Below are 16,448 nucleotides of genomic sequence, written 5' to 3' on the forward strand. Positions count from 1 at the left end.
AGTGAGAGGAGAGTAGGCAGAGATTCAGACTCCTGCCGGCGCAGCAACCGGGATCCACCTGGCAAACCCCCTACCTGGCGATGTATCTGGGTCGCTACTCTATTGCTCGGCAACTGAGCTATTTCAGTGCCTGAGGCAAGGCCATGGAGCCATCCTCAGTGCCGGGGTCAACTCGCTCGAACCAATCGAGCCATGGCTGCAGGAGAGAAAGAAAGAGAAAGGAAGGGGAAGGGTGGAGAAGCAGATGGTCATTTCTCCTGTGTGCCCTGACTGGGAATTGAACCTGGATGTCCACATGCTGGGCCAACACTCTACCACAGAGGCAAATGGACGGGACTTAGTCCCACTTTTAAGGTCTAAAAAAAGGACTACATCCTCCATGGAACTTTTCTCTACTTCAATTATTACCTTTCCTTGTTTACATCATTTGTCTAGGGAAGATGTTCCAAAGCTTACCTCCATGGGCAGCATTGGGGACTGAGTCTCCTTCCCAAATCATGGCTTTCTGATCCTTTAGGGCTTTGTCATCCCTTCATGGTCTTGGTGAAGTCACTACAGCCAAGTTCTAGCTGGTGGAAGAGGCACAGGTGCTGTTGAAGGACACTGGAGAAATGGGGCACATCTCTGCCTTTCACACCCACAACAAAGGAGGCTGGGACGTGCAGTATACCATGTGCCCAGGAAGAAAGGGAAAATGAATTTTTAGGGCCACCCATTAGTTTCCACCACAAGTACTTGGGAATATATTTTTTAAAGCTATGTGTAGGACCTTAATGAAGAAAATTCTGCAACTTTATTGAAAGGCATTCAAGAAGACCTACAGAAATGCAGAGCAATACATTGATGCATATACTCAATGTCATAGAGAGCCAGTTTTACTCAAATTAACATGTGAATTCAAAGTAGTTCTAGTCAACATCCCAAGAGTCTTCTCCATGAAATTGCTGAAACTGATTTTAAAAAAGCAAGACCATGATAGTTTTGTTCAGCTGAACAAGATAGAATATTTCTGCAATGTCAGACTTAAAGGTCATAGTAAGTAGACCTTTTAAATAATGTAAGAAACAGGGTCACTCATATATGGACTCAAAATTTATGTATAATTTTGTGAGAAAAGGCAAACTTCAATAAAAGGTGCTCAGTAAATTAGTGGATATTCCAAATGGGGACTGACACAATACAACAGAGTAACACATTTATATTCCCAATCTATAATGTGCAATATATACATATTGATAATTTAAGAGAAAATGTTGGGGAATAGGTAAAGATTTTATTTTTTACACAGGATGCTCAAAGCATATAGCATAGAGGATGAGATTAATAAATTTGACTATTTTAGAATTTGATTCATCAAAATCAGCAAAAGCAAAGTGAAAAATCAAGTTTCAGAAGTTCCATGTCCCTAAGGATTCAGAACACTGAGAAGACTATTACTCCAGATAAACTCCAGAACATGTTTATTAAGCCCATCAAACAACACAGGCTGCTTAAGGGTAACCAAGAAAAGACAGGTCCCTCAGGGAGAGAGTAGACAAGAGCCCTGGCTCACCTGTGGCCAAGCCCAAGAGAAGGAGACATATAAGTGTGTAGGAAGAATTAATTCTTTAATATTTATTTAATTTTTAAATATTTTATTAAATTTTAAAATTTATTGTGTTAACAGTCAAGTGTCCCACTCAATATATCACCCTCACACCCCAGCAGCATGCCCCAGCATTAAACCCATTGACCCCCTCCACTGGGCTTCCTCCCCTGTCCCTTCTGAGATTTGCTGTCCTGTTCTCTGTACCTATAGTATGTGTTATGTATATATAATTTCACTAATCCCTTTACCTTCTCTGATCCCATCCCCTCATCCTCTTTTCCTCTGCCTCTATTCCATTCCTCAGTTCACTTTGTTCATTAGATTCCACATATAAGTGAGATCATATGATATTTGTCTTTCTCTGCATGGTTTATTTCACTTAGCATAATAATCTCCAGGTCCATCCATGCCATTGCAATAGGTAAGATTTCCTTCTTTTTCACTGCTGTGTAGTATTCCATTGTGTATATGTACCAAAGCTTTTTTATCTGTTTGTCCACTGATGGACACTTGGGCTGTTTCTAGATATGGCTATTGTAAACAATGCTGCCATAAACATGAATCAGTTGGGGATACTTAGGATACATTCCTAAAAGTGGGATAGCTGGGTCAAAAGGCAGTTCCATTTTTAATTTTTTTTTTTTTGTATTTTTCTGAAGCTGGAAACGGGGAGAGACAGTCAGACAGACTCCCGCATGCACCCGACCGGGATCCACCCGGCACGCCCACCAGGGGTGCCGCTCTGCCTACCAGGGGGTGATGCTCTGCCCCTCTGGGGCGTCGCTCTGCCGCGACCAGAGCCACTCTAGCGCCTGGGGCAGAGGCCAAGGAGCCATCCCCAGCGCCCGGGCCATCTCTGCTCCAATGGAGCCTTGGCTGCGAGAGGGGAAGAGAGAGACAGAGAGGAAGGAAGGGGGGGTGGAGAAGCAAATGGGCGCTTCTCCTATGTGCCCTGGCAAGGAATCGAACCCGGGTCCCCCGCACGCCAGGCCGACGCTCTACCACTGAGCCAACTGGCCAGGGCATTTTTAATTTTTTGAGGAAATGCTGTACTGTTTTCCACAGTGGCTGTACCAGTCTGAATTCCCACCAGCAGTGCAGGAGGGTTCCCTTTTCTTTACACCCTTGCTAGCACTTGTGTGTTGATTTGTTAATAAGAGCCATTCTGACAAGAGTAAGGTGGCATCTCACTGTTGAACATTTTTTCATATGCCTATTGGCCATCTGTATGTCCTCTTTGGAGAAGTGTATATTCAGTTCTTTTGTCCATTTTTAAATTTTTTATTGATTTTAATTTATTGTGTTTACATAGATTCAAATGTCCCACCGAATATATCCCCCCCACCTCCATGTTCCCCTCGCCTCCCCTGCTCTCTCCCCCCAATGCCTTCCCCCTTCCCTCCAGGATTTGCTGTCCTGCTCTCTATAATGCTGTGTTATGTGTATATAATTTCATTAATCTCTTTCCCTTCTCTGGTCCCTTTGATCCCACCTCTGCCTCTGTTTCGTTGCTCAGTTCACATTGTTCATTACATTTCTCAAATGAGTGAGGTCATATGATACTTTTCCTTCTCTTCCTGGCTTATTTCATTTAGCATAATAGTTTCCAGGTACATCCATGTTGTAAAAGGTAAGATTTCTGTTGGGGACCAAAAGCCAACAGGATCTTTGCAGTTTAGATTTTGGGGGGACAGAGGTGTGGGGAACTGGCAGTAAGCTGACAGTCTGCCCAACCCCCACCTCACTTGGTCTGTGAAGTTGCTAAAGATTATTTGCTATGGTGCTGGATTGTTTATACTAGTCCTGCTCCCCATGTCCCCTGAAAAGACTGGAGGCAAGTTTCTTTTATCCTTTGTCTTGTGAAGTTAAGATGTTATGCATGGTGGGGGTTTTCTGCACTTGGTAGAATTCTTGGGTTGCCTTGGAAATGTGATCAGAGATTTCTTTGATTTGCTAATGGCCTTACTTTGCCCTATAAATAGAGCAGGAAGCAGGTGTTGAGCCTCTCTGTTCTTGCCATCAGCATTGCAGAGATCTCTTGAGCCCATCCTTTTACTCGAAGCCTATTTTCTTAATTCCATGCCATTCCCACTCAAGACCTGGAATTATTAGCCATGCTGGTTCATGGCACATTTTCTTATTTTCCATGGCTGCATAGTATTCCACTGCTTTAAAAAAATTTTTTAGTGATACTGCCATTTATTTTACTTTTAGTAATAAATGTTTTCTATTTCATTCATGATTGAACACATACTTTGCTTTAAAATTAATAGTCATGACTGAAGAAACAATGGTTTATTTTTCTAATCAAGTGACTAGGCTTCTGAATCATAAAGCCTCAAAAATGTTGCATCTTACTGTTGTCATTGAATACTAAGACCTTCTATTTTGATTATCCTGGGTAAATAGCAATTTTGTTTCTCCATTGGTTTCCATTTGCCAAACAGTCATGACAGATGATTAAAGTGGTGGCTGCTGCTTTCAAGAGGTTCTATCAGATTCATCCCTGTTTCCAGTGCAACAGCTGTTGGCAATCTCTCATGGAAAGTCCATCCAGCAGGACTTTCCTATAGTGGCTGGCCAAGGAGTCCTGCTTTGGCTTCCAGGGCTTCCTTCTGCTGAATGTGATATTCTTGAAATCTCATGGATAGTCTTCGTGTCATTTTTAGATATTTCTGTAAGCAGTGTTCTGAACAGGTATTCTCTTCAGGTTTTACTTCACTTGTTGTGAAGTCTTTTTTTTTTTTTTTTCCTTTTTTACAGAGACAGAGAGAGAGTCAGAGAGAGGGTTAGACAAGGACAGACAGACAGGAACGGAGAGATGAGAAGCATCAATCATTAGTTTTTCATTGCGCATTGTGACACCTTCGTTGTTCATTGATTGCTTCCTCATATGTGCCTTGACCACAGGCCTTCAGCAGACTCAGTAACCCCTTGCTCGAGCCAGCGACCTTGGGTTCAAGCTGGTGGGCTCTTTTGCTCAAACCAGATGAGCCCACGCTCAATCTGGCGACCTCGGGGTCTTGAACCTGGGTCCTCTGCATCCCAGTCCGATGCTCTATCTACTGCACCACTGCCTGGTCAGGCTCTTTTTTGTTTGTTTGTTTGTTTTTTACAGAGACAAAGAGAGAGTCAGAGAGAGGGATAGACAGGGACAGACAGACAGGAACGGAGAGACGAGAGTGAAGTCTTTAATACAGTCCAAAAAGGAGGTTTCTGTAAGTTTATTGTAGGTTCCAAGAAATTCTTTAAACTGTTTTATCTGGTCAGATTCTGGCATTTGTGCTGCCATCTTCTTTTGGTACGTTTATTAGTCACCTTTTCTGATGCATAATTTTTCTTTCTCTTCTGGAAAAGCAGTTGTCCAACTTTTGCTTGAATGTCTCCAGTGAGGCCTGATTTCTTATTTAAGCCCAGGCTTTCACTTCCAACAACAGTATAAGGACGGGGGGCGGGGGGCTGTGCTGCCAATCGAGTCCGTGGGCGGAGAGTCGGTGTATCACTGCTTTTTAATCCATTCGTCCACTGACGGACACTTGGGCTGTTTCCAGATCTTGGCTATTGTGAACAATGCTGCAATAAACATGGGGGCGCATACTCCTTTTGAATCAGTGATCTGGTGTTCTTAGGATATATTCCTAAAAGTGGGATGGCTGGGTCAAAAGGCAGTTCCATTTTTAATTTTTTGAGGACTCTCCATACTGTTTTGAGGAGTCTCCATACTGTTTTCCACAGTGGCTGCACCAGTCTACATTCCCACCAGCAGTGCAAGAGGGTTCCCTTTTCTCCACATCTTCGCCAGCACTTATTCTGTGTTATTTTGTTAATGAGCGCCATTCTGACTGGTGTGAGGTGGTATCTCATTGTGGTTTTAATTTGCATTTCTCTGATGATTAGTGATGTTGAACATTTTTTCATCTGCATGTTGGCCATCTGTATGTCCTCTTTGGAGAAGTGTCTATTCCTTTCCTTTTACATTTTTTGATTGGGTTGTTTACCTTTCTGATGTTGAGTTTTACAAGTTCTTTATAAATTTTGGTTATTAATCTCTTATCAGATGTATTATCAAATATGTTCTCCCATTGTGTGGTTTGTCTTTTTATTTTGTTTATATTGTCTAGCTGTGCAGAAGCTTTTTAATTTGATATAGTCCCTTATGTTCATCCTGTCCTTTATTTCACTTGCCTGTGGAGATAAATCAGTAAATATATTGCTGCGAGAGATGTTGGAGAGCTTACTGCCTATGTTTTCTTCTAAGATGCTTATGGTTTCATGGCTTACATTTAAGTCTTTTATCCATTTTGAGTTTATTTTTGTGAATGGTGTAAGTTGGTGATCTAGTTTCATTTTTTTGCATGTACCTGTCCAATTTTCCCAACACCATTTATTAAAGAGACTGTCTTTACTCAATTGTATGCTCTTACCTCCTTTGTCAAATATCAGTTGTCCATAAAGGTGTGGGTTTATTTCTGGATTCTCTGTTCTGTTCCATTGATCTATAGGCCTGTTCTTATGCTACAACCAAGCTGTTTTGAGTACAATGGCCTTGTAGTATGACTTAATATCAGGAAGTATGATACCACCCACTTTATTCTTCTTTTTTCAAGATTGCTGAGGCTATTTGTGTTCTTTTTTGGTTCCATATAAATTTTTGGATTATTTGTTCTATACCTTTGAAATATGCCATTGGCATTTTAATAGAAATTACATTAAATTTATAAATTGCTTTGGGTAATATAGACATTTTAATGATGTTTATTCACCCTATCCATGAACATGGTATATGCTTCCACTTGTTTGTATCTTCCTTGATTTCTTCTATCAATGTTTTATAATTTTCTGAGTATAAGTCTTTAACCACCTTGGTTAAATTTATTTGTAGGTACTTAATTTTGTTGCAATTGAAGGAGATTGTTTTCTTAATTTCTCTTTCAGGCAGTTTATTGTTGGTGTGTAAAAATGCCTCTGATTTCTGAATATTAATTTTATATCCTGCCACCTTGCCAAATTTATTTATCAGGTCTAGTAGTTTTTTGACTGAGACTTTAGGCTTTTCTATGAATAGTATCATGTCATTAGCAAATAATGATGGTTTTACTTTTTCGTTTTCAATTTGGATGCCTTTTATTTCTTCTTCTTCTCTGATTGCTGTGGCTAGGACTTTCAGAGCTATGTTGAATAAGAGTGGTGAAAGGGGGCACCTCTACCTTGTTCCAAATCTTAAGGGGATTCTTTTAAATTTTTCCCCATTGAATATGATGTTGGCCATAGGTTTGTCATAGATGGCCTTTATCATGTTGAGGTATGTTCCCTGTATCCCCACTTTGCTGAGAGTTTTAATCATAAGGGGGTGCTGGATTTTATCAAGTGCTTTTTCTGCATCTATTCATATTATCATGTGATTTTTCTCGTTCCTTTTGTTTATGTGATGAATCACATTGATTGACTTGCAAATATTGTACCAGCCTTGCCTCCCCAGAATAAATCCCACTTGATCATGATATATTATTTTTTTCATGTATTCCTTGATCTGGTTTGCTAATATTTTGTTGAGAATTTTAGCATCTTAAGTTCTTCAGGGATATTGGCCTATAGCAGTGGTCAGCAAACTCATTAGTCATCAGAGCCAAATATCAACAGTACAACAATTGAAATTTGAGAGCCAAATTTTTTTTTTTTTTACAGGGACAGAGAGAGAGTCAAAGAGAGGAATAGATAGGGACAGACAGACAGGAACGGAGAGAGATGAGAAGCATCAATCATCAGTTTTTCATTGCGACACCTGAGTTGTTGTTCATTGATTGCTTTCTCATATGTGCCCTGACAGCGGGCCTTCAGCAGACCAAGCAACCCCTTGCTCAGTCATGCGACCTTGGGTTCAAGCTGGTGAGCTTTTTTTTTTTTTTGCTCAAGCCAGATAAGCCCGCGTTCAAGCTGGCGACCTCGGGGTCCCGAACCCGGGTCCTTCACATCCCAGTCCGACACTCTATCCACTGCACCACCGCCTAGTCAGGCGAGAGAGCCAAATTTTTTAAACTTAAACTATATAGGTAGGTACATTCCTTATCAGGGTAGTGCCCGCACATGGTATTTTGTGGAAGAGCTACACTCAAGGGGCCAAAGAGCTGCATGTGGCTCACGAGATGCAGTTTGCTGACCAGAGGCCTATTGTTTTCTTTCTTTGTAGTGTCTTTACCTGGTTCTGGAATGAGAATTATGCTCACCTCATAAAAGGAGCTTAGAAGTCTTCCCTCTTCTTGAATTTTTTGAAATAGCTTGAAAAGGATAGGAGTTAGTTCTTCTTTGAATATTTGTTAGAATTCACCTGTGAAGCCTTCTGGTCCAGGGCTTTTGTTTGTTGGGAGTTTTTTGATAACTATTTCAATCTCATTTGTTGTAATCGGTCTGTTTAAGTTTTCTGATTCTCCCAGATTGATTTTTGAATGATTATATGTTTCAAGGAATTTGTCCATCTCACTTAGATTGTCTAATTTTTTGGCATACAGTCTTTATAGTATTTTCTTACAATCCTTTGTATTTCTGCTGTGTCAGTTGTTATTTCTCCACTCTCATTTCTAATTTTATTTAATTGAGTCCTCTCTCTGTTTTTTTTGGTGAGTCTGGTTAAAGGTTCATCAATCTTATTTACTTTTCAAAGAACCAGATCTTGGTTTCATTGATCTTCTGTATTATTTTTTGAGCCTGTATGCCATTTATTTCTGCTCTGATCTTTAGTATTTCCTTCCATCTACTTCCCCTGGGCTTTACCTACTGTTCTTTCTCTAGTTCTTTTAGATGCAGGGTTAAGTTGTTTATTTGAGCCTTTTCTTGTTTCTTAAGGCATGCCTGTAATGCTATGAACTTCCCTCTCAGGACTGCTTTTGCTATATCCCATAATTTTTAATTTGCTGTATGTTCATTTTAATTTGTTTCAAGGAAAATTTTGATTTATTCCTTGATCTCATTGTTAACCCATTCGTACTTTAATAACAATGCTATTTAGTTTCCAAGTGTTTGAATGTTTTTCAGTTCTTCTATTGTAGTTGATTTCTAGTTTCATACCATTGTGATCAGAGAAGATGCTTGATATGATTTTAATCTTCTTAAATTTTTTGAGATTCATTTTGTGTCCTAACATATGGTCTATCCTAGAGAATGTACCATGAGCACTTGAAAAGAATGTATATTATACTGCTGCTTTAGGGTGAAAGGTTCTGGGGATATCTATTAAATCTAGTTGATCTAGTGTCTCCATTAAGGCTGCTGTTTCTTTGTTAATTTTCTTTCCTGAGATCTATCCATTGATGTTAGTGGGGTATTGAAATCCCCTACTATTATAGTATTGCTGTTGATCTTGTCTTTTATGTTCATCAAAATCTGCTTTATATATTTAGGTGCTCCTATATTAGGCGCATAGACATTTATTTTTTATTTATTTATTTATTTTGCATAGACATTTATAATGGTTATATCTTCCTGTTGGATTGCTCTCTTTATCATTATGTAGTGACCTTTTTATCCCTTACTATTGCCTTTGTTTTAAAGTCTATTTTGTCAGATAGAAGTATTGCTACCCCATCTTTTTTTTTTCATTTCAATTTGCATGAAATATTTTTTTCCATCCCTTCACTTTCAGTCTATGTGTATCTTTTGTTCTGACATGCGTCTTTGGTAGAGAGCATATGTACGGGTCCTGGTTTCTTATTCATGCAGCTACCCTATGTCTTTTGATTGGAGCATTTAATCCATTTACATTTAAGGTTATTATTGATATGTAGTTGTTTATTGTCATTTTATTTTTAAAATTTACATTCCTCTTTTTCTAGATTTTTTTCCCATTTGTTCTGTTTACAACAGGCCCCTTAACATTTCTTGTAGCATTGGTTTGGTTGTAATGAATTCTGTGAGGGGGTTTTTTTGTTTGTTTGTTTTTGTTTTTGTTTTTGTCTGAGAAGCTTTCTATTTCTCCTTCAATTTTAAATGATAGCCTTGCTGGATAAAGAAGTCTTGGTTGTAGGCTCTTGTTTTGCATTACTGTGAATATTTCTTGCCATTCCTTTCTGGCCTCAAGTGTTTCCATGGAAAAGTTGGATGTCATCCTTATGGGGGCTCCTTTGTAGGTGATTGACTGCTTTTCTGTTGCAGCTTTTAGTATTCTTTGTATTTTAGTTAAGAGATTTTTGATCTCTTATCTTTGGTATTTTAATTATGATGTGTGTTGGTGTAGGTCTTTTTGAGTTCCTCTTTAATGGGATTCTCTGTGCTTCTTGAACTTGTGTGACTTTTTTCCTTCATTAATTTAGGGATGTTTTCAGTTGTGATTTTTTTCAATCAAGTTCTCTATCCCTGGTTCTTTCTCTTCTCCTTCAGGAATCCCTATGATGTGGATGTTGTTTCTCTTCATGTTCTCACAGAGTTCTCTTAGAGTTTCCTCAGACTTTTAGAGCCTCTCTCTCTCTCTCTCTCTCTCTCTTTTTTTTTTGCTGCTGTGCTTCCATGCTTTCATTTATCTTGTCCTCTAAATTGCTGATTTGATTGTTTGCTTCATCTAGCGTGCTATTAATTCCTTCTAGATCAGTCAAGATTTCTGATATTGTATTTGTCATTTCTGACTTTTTTTTATTATTTCAATGTCCTTTTTTATGCTTGCTCTCTCCTTATTTAGGTGCTCATTATGTCCATCCATTGTTACTCTAAGATCCTTGAGCATCCTAAAAATCATTGTATTAAACTCTGCATCTGGTATTTTGGTTACATCCATCTCATTCAGTTCTTTTTCTGGAGATTTCTCTTGTTAATTCATTTGGGTCACATTTCTCTGTCTGCCCATTTTGTCTGTGTATTAGGTAGTGCTGTCTGACTTTGAAATTTTTGTGTGGTCTTTATGAAGAATATGGGCTCAGTGGTACTGTCCTCCAGGCCACTTGTTTTCTTTGTTCTAGGCATGCTTCTTGAGGATAGTATTTTCCTTCTTGTTGTATGTGAGTATTAGATGCAGTTGGTCTTTTCATGGGTATGTTATCCCTTTAGGCTGGTTGGCTCTAAGGGTGAACCTTGATTATGTGTATTACATACTGTGCAATGGCTGTACTTTTGGGCATATTTATTCTCCACAGTATCTGGTGCCTGCTAGACTCCACCTTTGGGTGTGCTGCTTGTGTAGGTAGTTGAGTCTAGAGTTGGTGCTGTCTGCCACCCACTACCAGTAGTGTTGGCTCTAGTTTTTCTTGGGTTGGCATCAGCAGTTATTTGTAACTCACTGTGGGCTACCAATCTGCAGCTACTATACTTTTCACTGTTTGTGTCTGCATTTTCTGTGTTTGGATACTGTGAGAGGGGCTAACCTTTTTATAAGGATCCGTTTCCTCCTGCTTAGAGATGACGACAGCTCTGTAAAAGCCCCAAGCTCTGTAAGATTTGTCTCCACTTTTCAGCTTCTCTTCCTCCTCTTTAGCTGCCTGGTCTTTCCACAGAGTAAGACTGTAGTGTGGGCTCAGATTGACCTCACCCAACCAACCCCTCTACAGGTTGTACACTTGATGGGTTAGGATGCTGAAGTTGTGAAAACAATGTTTGTGGGACCCCCTACTTCAGGAGCCTCTTGGTCAGGGTCTCAGTACAGGGAATGTGGTCCTTACTCCAGAGATTTATCCCTCAGTCACTGCTGGGTACTCAAATTTTATTTCTCCCCAACAAGGTGAGCAGTAGGTTCAGACCGAGTGGGGCCAACAGTCTCCTCTGCAGAAATTCTTTCTGCTGGTGAGACCCCAGTCTCAGGGAGGAAGACTGAGAGAGAAGAGTCCTTTCCTGGGTCTGACTGTGCCTCTCCTGAAGGTGGCTAAGCCCCTCGACCAGATCCAAAAATAGACTCACAGGGACCCACACTTTAAATGTCCATGCTCCAAGCCTCTCTCCCTAGCCTAGTGGGGCAGAATATCCCATGCTTAGGCCAGCTGACTGTGAAGCTCCACCCTATCCAATGCGCTTGAGCCATTGTGCTGGTGCTGATCATGGAGAGTGGAACTTGCCTCAACTGGGCCTGGCGTGAGGAGCTTTTCCTTAAGATACCACTCTAGCAAGGGTTGTTAGGTCCTGAACTGATGGTTTCTGCAGCTGGCCCCTGGGTGTGCCAGCCCTGGGCCTCCCTAGGAGCCCAGCGTGGACCAGTGGGAGACACTGCCCATAACTGGCCCTCAGCAATCTTCTTGGAGCTATAAGCAATTAAGAGTTTGTGGCTGCCTCTGCTGGACCCAGGTGTACATGGAAATACCAGCTGCACAGCTAGGCTGGCTTTTACCCACTCAGGTTCTGGGGGAAATGGCCAAGTGTCCCTGAGTCTCGCCTCCTGCAGCCTCTGTCTGCTGGCTGTTTGTTAGGCTCAACCACTGAAAAAGTTCCTGCTAGAGTCTAGAGCCTGAGGCAATTCAGCAATTAGGAAGGGTGGTGGGTTGGCTCCGACTCTTGGCCCCAAGTGTCAGTCTGTCCATATTTTTTTCAAAGACTTCAGTAGAGTGTGGGCCCAGGAATCTAGTGGGAATGGCCTCTGAGACTCAGAGGTGTGGTCTGCCTGTTTTTTGGACAGATTCAACTGAGTCTTTGGTGAGGTGGAAGCATCAATCATAGACTCAGGAGAGTGTGGCGGTGGGGGGGGGCTCTGGTCTCAACACCAGAAAACTGAGTCACTGACGTGCCCCCTGCTTCCTGGACTCTCAGAACGACCCGTCACCATCCCTGGGTAGGAAAGACTCCCAAGGGTGAAGCAGTTGCTTTTCCCCAGGCTGATTGTCACTCAGAGGGGATTGCTCCACCCAGGAAAGTGGCGACTGCAGTACTGAAGAATGATTCAGCACAGGGGTTCAGGTGGCCGTCCCCCAGTGTCTCTCTCTGGGCCTCCAACTTTACATTCTCCTCCTGCAACTCCAGTCCTCTCAGCTCTCTCCTGCCAGAGCCCTGGGTAAGTGGCTGTGAATGAGGTTTTCTGCGTGGGCCCTTTAAAATGGAATCTGCATCCAAGAGGTGTGTCTCTTTCTTGTGGATAGAATCCTGGCTCTTTTCACAGCTAAATGCTGTCTGGGTGCCTCTTCTAGTCTCTGGGGCTCTAAGCTGGGGCTCTGGTCCAGGGGATGAGCACCCACACCTCTCTGGGTAACCCACACCTGCATGAGAGTCCCTCCAGACCCTCAGCTGCTGCTCACTCCTGGGAGTGGGGCAGCCCTTTTCATAACTCTGCCCTTCCTACCAGTCTCAGTGTGGCTTCTTCAGTGATCCTTAGTTATAGATTCCTCTTAGTTTAGTCCAAAGTTGGTTTTTCAAGATAATTGTTCTTAAATTAAGTTGTAATCCAATTTGGTCCTGGGAGGTGGCAGTTGGAACATTTGCCTACTCCATCGCCATCTTTCATCCCCCAAGGAAATTTTTTATTTCTTCCTTGATCTCATTGTTAACCCATTGTTATTTAATAACATGTTATTTAGCCTCTAAGTATTTGAATGCTTTTTCAGTTTTTCTATTATAGTTGATTTCTAGTTTCATGCAATTGTGATCAAAAAAGATGCTTGATATGATTTCAATATTCTTAAATTTACTGAGACTTGTTTTGTGTCCTAACATGTAGTCTATCCTAGAGAATGTATCATGAGCACTTGAAAAGAATGTATATTCTGCTGCTTTAGGGTGAAAGATTCTGAAGATACCAATGAAATCTAATTGATCTAGTGTGTCATTTAAGGCCACCGTACCTTTGTTAATTTCCTGTCTGGAGGATCTATCCATTGATGTTAGTGGAGTATTGAAATCCCCTATTATTATAATATTACTGTTGATGTCATCCTTTATATCCATCGAAGTCTGCTTTATATATTTAGGTGCTCCTATATTAGGTGCATAGATATTTATAATGGTTATATCTTCCTGTTGGATTGTTCCCTTTACCATTATGTAGTGACCTTCTTTATCCCTTACTATAGCCTTTGTTTTAAACTCTATTTTGTCAGATATAAGTATTGCTACCCCAGCTTTTTTTCATTTCCATTTGCATGAAATATTTTTTTCCATCCCTTCACTTTCAGTCTATGTGTATCTTTTGTTCTAAGGTGGGTCTCTTATAGATAGCATATGTACAGGTCCTGTTTTCTTATCTATACAGCTACCCTATGTCTTTTGATTGGAGCATTTAATCCATTTATATTTAAGGTTATTATTGATATGTACTTATTTATTATTACTTTATTCTTTAAGCCTACAATCCTCTTTCTCTCGATTTTTTTCTTTTGCTTTTTTTTTTTATAGCATGCCCCTTAACATTTCTCGCAGTATGATTTGGTGGTAATGAATTCCTTGAGTCTTTTTTTTCTGGAAAGCTTTTTATTTCTCCTTAAAATTTAAATGATAGCCTTGCTGGATAAAATAGTCTTGGTTGTAGGTTCTTGTTCTTCATTACTTTGAATATTTCTTGCCAATCCCTTTTGGCCTCAAGTATTTCTGTTGAGAAGTCAGATGTCATCCTTATGGTGCTCCTCTGTATGTAATTAACTGCTTTTCTCTTGGCACTTTTAGTATTGTTTCTTTGTCTCTTAACTTTGGCGTTTCAATTATGATATGTCTTGGTGTAGGCCTCCTTGGGTATCTTTTTAATGGGACTTTCTGTGCTTTTTGAACTTCTATGACTCTTTCCTTCATCAATTTAGGAAAGCCTTCAGCAATAATCTCTTCAAATAGGTTCTCTATTCCTTGTTCGTTCTTGTCTCCTTCAGGAACCCCTATGATGCAGATGTTGTTTCTCTTCATGTCACAGAGCTCTCTTAGAGTTTCCTCAGTCATTTTGCTCCTCTTTTCTTTTTGCAGCTCTGCTTCTGTGTTTACTACGTTTATCTTGTCCTCTAAATTGCTGACTTGATCCCCTGTTTCATCCAACCTACTGTTGATTCCTTCTAGTGCAGTCTTCATTTCTGATATTGTATTTGTCATTTCTGACTTGTTCTTTTTTATGATTTCTTTTTTTTTTTTTTAAACATAGACTTTTTTTTTTAATTTTTTTTTATTCATTTTAGAAAGAAGAGAGAGAGAGAGAAGGGGGGAGGAGCAGGAAGCATCAACTCCCATATGTGCCTTGACCAGGCAAGCCCAGGGTTTTGAACCGGTGACCTCAGCATTTCCAGGTCGACGCTTTATCCACTGCGCCACCACAGGTCAGGCCTCTTTTTTATGATTTCAATGTCCTTTATGATGCTTGCTATGTGATCATCCATTGTTGTTCTAAGATCCTTGAGCACCCTAAAAATCATTATTTTAAACACTGTGTCAGTTAGTTTGGTTACTTCCATTTTATTTAGTTCTTTTTCTTGGTATTTCTTTTGTTGATTCATTTAAGTCATATTTGCCCACTTTGTCTGTGTATTAGGTAGTACTGTCTGACTTTGAAATTTATTGTGGTATCTTTATGAGGAAGATGGGCTCAGTGATATGGACCTTTAGGCCACATGAGTTCCTTGCTCTAGGAATGCTTCTTGAAGGTCGTATTTACCCTCCTGTTGTATGTGAGTATTGAACGCAGTTGGTCCTTTCGTGGGTATGGTTATTCCTTCAGGATGGCTAGCTCTAAGGCTCAACTTTGATCATGTGTATTAGACACTGTGCAGTATCTGTCCTGAAGGGTGTATTTATTCTCAGTGTCTAGTGCTTGCTGAATTCCTCTTTTGTGCATGATGCTTATGTAGTTAGCTGAGTGTAGGGTTGGTGCTGTCTGCTACTGACTACAGGTTGTGTAGGTTTTAGGTCTTCTTGGGTAGGCATCAGCTGTTGTTTGTAACCTGCCATGGGCTACCTGTCTGGATCTACTGCTCTGTTCACTGTTTGTGTCTGTGTTTCCTGTGCCTGGGTACTGTGGGAGGGGCCAACATGTATATAAGAATCAGCTTCCGGCCCTGGTCGGTTGGCTCAGCGGTAGAGCGTCAGCCTGGTGTGCGGGGGACCCGGGTTCGATTCCCGGCCAGGGCACATAGGAGAAGCACCCATTTGCTTCTCCACCACCCCCCCTCCTTCCTCTCTGTCTCTCTCTTCCCCTCCCACAGCCAAGGCTCCATTGGAGCAAAGATGGCCCGGGCGCTGGGGATGGCTCCTTGGCCTCTGCCCCAGGCGCTAGAGTAGCTCTGGTCGCAGCAGAGGGACGCCCCAGAGGGGCAAAGCATCGCCCCCTGGTGGGCAGAGCATCGCCCCTGGTGGGCGTGCTGGGTAGATCCCGGTCGGGTGCATGCGGGAGTCTGTCTGACTGTCTCTCCCCATTTCCAGCTTCAGAAAAATACAAAAAAAAAAAAAAAAAAAAAAAAGAATCAGCTTCCTCCTGCTTAGAGATGACAGCAGCTCTGTAAAAGGCCCAAGCTCCGTAAGATTTGTATCCACTTTTCAGCTTCCCCTCCTTCTCTTGAAGCTGCCTGGTCTTCCCACAGAGTCTTCTGTAGAAAGACTGTGGTATGGGCTCACTCCACCAAGCTCTGGCCTCACTCCACCAAGCTCTCTACAGGTTGCAAGCTTGATGAATTAGGGCAGCACAGGTTGGGAATACAATGTTAGTGGGACCCCCTACTTCAGGGGTCTCTTGGTCAGGATCTCAGTACGGTGAAAGAGGCCCCTACTCCAGAGCCTAATTCCTCAACCACTGCTGGATACTCCAATTCTATTTTTCCCCAACAAGGTGAGCAGCAGGTTCAGATTGGTTGAAACTGACAGTATTCTCTGCTGAAGTTCTTCTAGCTGGGGAGCCCTGGTCTCAGGGAAGAAGGCTGAGAGAATCCCCTACTGGGGTTGACTGTGCCCCCCCCCCCAGAAAGTGGCTACGGTCCTTCACCAGACCCAACAATAGGCT

At 41.3% G+C, this 16,448-nt stretch overlaps 1 long non-coding RNA gene and 1 pseudogene across 1 annotated transcript in view; both read right to left on the minus strand.

The window, feature by feature from the left end:
* Positions 1-16,448, minus strand: part of LOC136330682 (uncharacterized) — a 445,590-nt gene that overhangs the window by 5,995 nt on the left and 423,147 nt on the right. The gene's annotated exons all lie outside the window — the stretch shown is intronic.
* LOC136328657 (mitochondrial import inner membrane translocase subunit Tim9 pseudogene) lies at positions 4,156-4,912 on the minus strand (annotated as a pseudogene).

This window comes from Saccopteryx bilineata, chromosome 3 (assembly GCF_036850765.1).
Source record: "Saccopteryx bilineata isolate mSacBil1 chromosome 3, mSacBil1_pri_phased_curated, whole genome shotgun sequence".
Taxonomy (NCBI): Eukaryota; Metazoa; Chordata; class Mammalia; order Chiroptera; family Emballonuridae; genus Saccopteryx; species Saccopteryx bilineata.